The sequence below is a fragment of the Lathyrus oleraceus genome, chromosome 7 (genome assembly GCF_024323335.1).
Source record: "Lathyrus oleraceus cultivar Zhongwan6 chromosome 7, CAAS_Psat_ZW6_1.0, whole genome shotgun sequence".
NCBI lineage: Eukaryota > Viridiplantae > Streptophyta > Magnoliopsida > Fabales > Fabaceae > Lathyrus > Lathyrus oleraceus.
In genome coordinates, this window is record NC_066585.1 from 361,117,336 (window position 1) to 361,123,884 (window position 6,549).

Here is a 6,549-nt window from a genome sequence, read left to right on the forward strand (position 1 = left end):
CTAGTTTTCATTAATTTCCAAATGCCAAATGAATTTTTGCCCAAAATGACTTTTGTTCCTTATTTCAAGGGCTTTCCAACCATTACTCACATTACTTTTTTTGACTTCCCATGTGTGAGTTTAGAAGAGTTCTTTCTCTATGTTCATTTTTGCATTTCATATTGAAACTTAATGTGCAAGCTGATTACATCACAATTGCACGTCCAATTCCACTTCAATTGATCTCAGCATGGTTTAGCACCCATCATTGGGCCTCACATGCGCCTGTACAGGCTCATGCACCAAAGTTCAAATTGCCATGCACACGAGGGAACCGTGATGCACATCCCTCTTCAACTATAAATAAAGCTTCATTCTCACTCATTTCTCAACCTTGTGGAGATCTGAAATGCTGCAGCACTGAAATCCCAACCATTACCAAAGGAATTTTCAGATTTTTCTCTCTTTTTCAAGCTTGAAATTCAACATCATTAGTTGATTTTCAAAGCTCAATTCCTTAGCCTATCATCTCCATTACATCTCCAGAGTAGAAAGGGATCAAGATCTTGAAGAATTCGTGGCCTTGAGAGCTCCAATTCAGAGGTAGAAATTCAAACTTTTTGGATCTATATCTTGCAATTCAATGTAGTTTTCTTTGGTTTGTGTGGTTTTCTGAAGTCCTCACACTTGAGGCAGGCCAGTGGTGGTCTCAATTCTTAATTTCGTGCAATTGCAGATGACACACCATGATCTTCCATCTCACGTTTCTCTCAAAATAAGAAGAGTGAGGAAGATCCATGGGCACAATGGTGATGTACATCACCTGAGCTTCATTTTGATGTCCTTGTTTTTCATTTTCATTGCAAAAAATATCTCTGCAAGTGGTGGCCGGAATCAGGTATCTCACCGGAGAATATGGTGTTTTCCACCACCATCACCACGTGGTTGCTTTCCCAGCCCTTGGATTGCTTGGCCACGTTCTAATCAAGACCATTCTTTATGTTTACTTATTTTAATGCAACATGCCGCGCGCTTGACTTAGGTCCACCATGCGTCCTCACCTCTTAGCCTTTGATCTATGCCACGTCAATTAATGAGGTTGATCTTGTGGCGCTGAATTTTTCATTATTTCTATTTTCTTTTCAATTTCAGATAATTTCTTTTATTTTCAAAATTTCATAAAAAATTTATTTGCAGTCACAAATATATGAGACCAATTCCAAAATTTTCCTTGAAAAATCTAGTTTCATATTTTGATTTTTAATTATTTTTGTGATTTCATTTAATATTTTTTGTGAATTATTAGGTTTTTAATAGTTTTAATTCATTTTAAAATAGTTTTTGATATTTGAAAAATCCAAAAACATTTTCCTAACACCTATGGATCATGATAAGTCAATGAAAAATAGTCTCATCAATTTCTTATTTGATTTGAGATTTATTTGAGATTTTAATTCATATTGTGTTATTTTTCATTGTTTTTAATTGTTTTAAATAGTTTCCGATTTCCAAAATTGTTGAGAAAATTAGTCAAAGTTTACTTGACCATGTTAGACCTATGAGAATTTAATTGGACTTGTTAAAGTTGATTTGAATTAAATTTAAGGTTTGACCATATTTTGATTATTTTATTTTGCATTTTATTTTAATTCAAAAAATACCAAAAAAATTATGATTGACTTGTTAACTTGTAATCTTCATTTCTTTTCTGTTTAGCATTGATTGATGATGACTTGGTTCACATTTGATCAATTGAGTTTGATACTTGAATTCTCTTTCCCTCCCTTTCATCTTCATCCCATTCTTTTCATCATTTGGCCAATGAGTTAATGTCTTATGGTTGGTCTTGACAAATGAGAGGTTTAACCTTCTTTGATCCAAACCAAACTCAACTTGATCCAAGATCAAGTGAGTTGTTTTGTGTCCAAGATAGGTTGCTTCTTGGTCAAGCAAATAACCTAAAGTCCATACAAGGCCCTTCCCCTTTTGTTTTGGCTTACTAGTCATGATCTCTAACTTGTGTTTATTTGCCTATAGTTTTATTGATCGGCCTCAGATAGGTGTGACTATTACATTAGTCCACTTACGATTGCTTAACATAGCACTACATTGTCTTATGACAAACTAACATAACTTCACTAATTACTAACTTTAATTTGAGCATTTAATTTCTTGCAATTTACTTTAATGTCATTTATTTCTTGCTCATTATTCATATTGATTTTCACTTTACTCATTTGAGCACATATTTTATGTTTATGTCATTTTTCTTTTGCTCATATGAGCTCATTATTGGATATAAATATATTGTTGTCTTGTGATTGCTTTGTCTTTGTTATGTGTCAACCTAATGCAAAAGGGAGAAAGGACTTAGAATTAGGACATACCCATGCTTAAAGGAGTTCAAGAGCAACTAGGCCTCATGCCTTTAGAATGCTAAACTTGTTGAAGAGCAACTAGGCCTCATGCCTTTAGAATGCTAAATGTCAAAGTTGACTTTAAAGGATTTCTCATCTAAACTTATTCTTTGTCCATTCCCCTTATTGTGTTGTGAACTTTTTGATGTTTGCTCTTGTTTGATAGGGATTCCATCTTGAAATAGTAAAGAGGACCATTGTCATGAGTAGCCAAGTTAAGAGAGACAAGCCAAATGGAGATCCTAGGAGCTTGAATCCAAATTTTTTGATTGCTTGATTGTGTGCTAAGTCCAAAAGAAAGGAGCATCTTGAATCATCTCTAAGATTTCAAGAAACGGAACTCCAAGGGTTTATCTTTTCTCTCTTATCTTTGTATGCTTTAGGACTAGCCCTTCTCTTCCTCTCCCCACTCTAACCAAGCTAAAATCTTTTCTTGCAAACTTTGACTTTGTTTCAAAATAGAAACTTAGGCCTTATGCCTTTGACTTTTCAAAATCTTTTCATTAATACTCATTGTGAATAAATCTTAATCCAACTTTGACTTCATTTTGTAAATAAATTAACTTGTAAATATAACTCACTTCAAGTTGCTTTTGTGGTTCCAATGGCCACCTTATTAAAACCTTTTCATAACATTAGTCATAGGTTTGAGTTATCATAGTGATTGATGTAAATCTCACCTCATCCTTAGTGATTGGATCATAAGTCTTCCATATTTATTATAGGGTTAACCCCTCACTAGTATGTTGAAGCTTTCCTCACATGGTGGATTGGTAGTTTAGGTTGAGTTTTCGCCCTTTGATAACAAAAGACCTTAAGAATTTTGGTCAAATCAATTCACCAATCTTTGAGATTTTTACCCCGAACTACGAGGTTTTTATTCTCCTTTACGATGGTACATAGGCAATGGGTTCATCCATTCAAACCACAAAATTTGCAAATATAATCTATTCTCTTATCATCCCCTCAATCTTTTGCATAAATCTTTTCACAAATACCAACCTATAACTCATATTTGCAAAAAGGGTTCCCTTAGAGTACTAAGGATGTTTTGGGTGCGTAAAACCTTCCCATTTCATAACCAACCCCCTTACACAGATCTCTGACATTTTTATTAGTTTTTTATTTGAAAAACTTCTTACCTTGACTTTTGTTCGCTTTTTAGCCTTTCCTTTGGACAAATAAAAGTGCGGTGGCGACTCGAATTGTATGTTTACTTTTGGTTTAGTCAATAAGCCTAAAGGTAACGAAAACCCCGCTACATTTAGATTAAGAGGAACAACTTTCATGTAGAACACTTTTTAGTTTGAAGCTTGGATAATGATGAATTTTGAGGTGGAAGTTTGGAAAATCAAACATATCAAAAAAAAATTCTAAGTACCAAGCCATATGTTCACTTCTTCCATCTTGGATAACTTTTTGTATGGGTTTCAAATGAGAAAAGTTCCATCATAAAAGTCGTATCTATCTCAAATTCCTTAAAATTTGTCACAAATTTGACCTCATTTGAATTTATCATGAAGGAGTTATGCATTTTAGAAGTTGAGGAAAATCACTTGTTCAATGGTATTGGCCTAAAATGACCTATAACGTTTCCTCATATCACATGTACTTGAAAGTTGAATTTGCCCTTCCTCTAAACATAAACGTTTAAGTAGACATCTTGAATTTGATAATGCAACTTGAATGACTTTCATCTCATGAAAATTGAACAAGTTATGGTCTTTGGAAGTTGACCTCCAAACTAGGGTTTATACAAAATGACCTATAATCTTTCACCATAAAAACTGACTTTTCAAGCAAAACTAGCTCTTAACTTCAACATCAAAGTTGTTTGGAATATCATTTAGAGTAACGTTGCTCTTGGAATCATTTTCATATGACAAACATTGTAGGAGATAGGGTCTAGGGAACCCCAGTCTTGACTAGTTGAATTCTTCTGGTCAACCACCACGAACCAACTTGCTAGCTTGATATTTTGTTGACTTTTGGGACTCATGAAGGATCATATATGTATAAGATTATGAAATATGAAGTATCCCTTGAAATATTTAATCAATTTATGAATAAACTTGTTGAAGAAGTCACATAAGATACCCAGGTGAATTAGGGTTTCTAACGCAAACCAACTCCAAACACTTGATGATTTCTTGATCAAAATAACATGTGAAGATCATGGGGATTCATATATGATACTTATATCCATAGTAATCCAATTATTGATTGATCTCCTTGCAATGAGGGTCTTAAACCCTAGATGTGAGCTTGATAGAGCATAGATAAGCATGTGCACTACCTACAAAAGAGTTAAACTATAGAATGACATATTTTTGGTATTTTTGTTAGTAAAAATAAAGAAAAAATGAAATATGATACAATCAAATGGTGCTTGGTGATCTCTCCCAATGCAAACCCAATGAATGAGGTGTAAGGAGGATGCCAAGGTGTGATCCCAATGCTAGTGCATATGATGAGAATAGCATGAGGGATCTTAGGGTCAAAATTGGGGTCTTACAACTGCCCCTATTTAAGGACGTTCTAACTGAGGAGATGAAGGTTAAAATCTCTGCATCGACTCAGTAGAATGGACTTAAATAGCAACATATAGAAACAAATTTTGGTCCCTAAGAGACCTCATGATTCATATGATTGAATGTAAGAATAATCTTTGTGGGAAAAGTTGCCACAAAGGAAAAGGATTCGGAGAGACCGAAAAAATGGCTAGGCTACAACTTCAAAAATGGCCGGAGGACTCAAGGGATTCCATGAAAATAAATAAATAGAAAGACTCAGTCGGGGAATGAAAGGAACATATGTAGGGGAAACAGGTAGATCATAATAAAACTGAAATACTCGACCCAAGCAGGAAACGACGATTTCACTGAGGAAATATGCACTGAAACTCAACTGGGGGAAGAAATGATCTTCAACACAAGAGTAACAAAAGTATATTATCCATTACCGGCTACTGGGTAAGGGGGTAACAAATTCTGACAGAGAGGATATTTGTTACCGGTTTGGGTAAACTTATCAAGGATGACTCGTTGGGGGCAATAGAAGGTGTATTCATTACCAGTTACTGGGTAAGAATAACCTATCGGGGAAAGTCAAATAGGATTTACAACTACCAGTTACTAGGAAGAAAACCGTAAAGAAAGAGAATATTAGTCACTGATTAAGGTGAACATATCAAGGATAGACTCAAAGGGGACATTAGGAAGGATATCCGTCATTGGTTAAGATGAATATATCAAGGACAAACCACCTGAAAAAGTAGGATTTATATCTATCGGATACTGGATAGAATACCAGAAAAGAGAATATCTGTCACCGGTTAGGATGAACATATCAAGGATAAACTCTGCGGGAAGGAATAAGGAATACATCTATCAATTACTGGATAGAATACCGAAAAGAGAATATCCGTCATCGGTTAAGATGAACATATCAAGGATAAAATCCAAGGGGAAGTAGGATTTACAACTACCGGTTACTGGGTAGAAGACCACAAAGCGAAGGAAACATGTCACCGGTTAGGATGAACATATCAAGGATTAACTCTCTGGGGAAAGAAATAGGGATTACAACTACCTTTTTACTGGGTAGAATACCAGAAAAGAGAATATCCATCACCGGTTTGGATGAACATATCAAGGATAGACTCGAAGCAGGGGAAGTAAATATCCGTCATCGGTTAGGATGAACATATCAAGGATAAACTTCCTAGGAGACGTGAAAATGAATCTGCTGAGGAGAAAATGGTTACTTTTGCCGGATATTGGGGCAGAAGTGAAACACTTGCCAATTGAGAAGAATATAACTAGTTACTGGGTAATAAACTCTCAGGGGACCACAAGCATCTTTATAGGTAAGATCTAGAAAGAAATTGTCAATCAAAGACTCAACCCAATGAGGACATAACTCAAGGGGAGTGGTTCCATCCAGATAATCAACTTGGGAGGAAACTGAAATAATAATCATCCACGAGGAAATAACTCAGTGGGAGATGAGAAAGATTAAATTCTTTCTACTTAATGGGTTGACACACTACAATTGAAAGAGGACAGACAAACCAAATTTACGTGGGGGAAAAAGTATACCACCATGGCAGAGGATCAGAGAAACAATGAATCTCAAAGTGCATTATTAATGC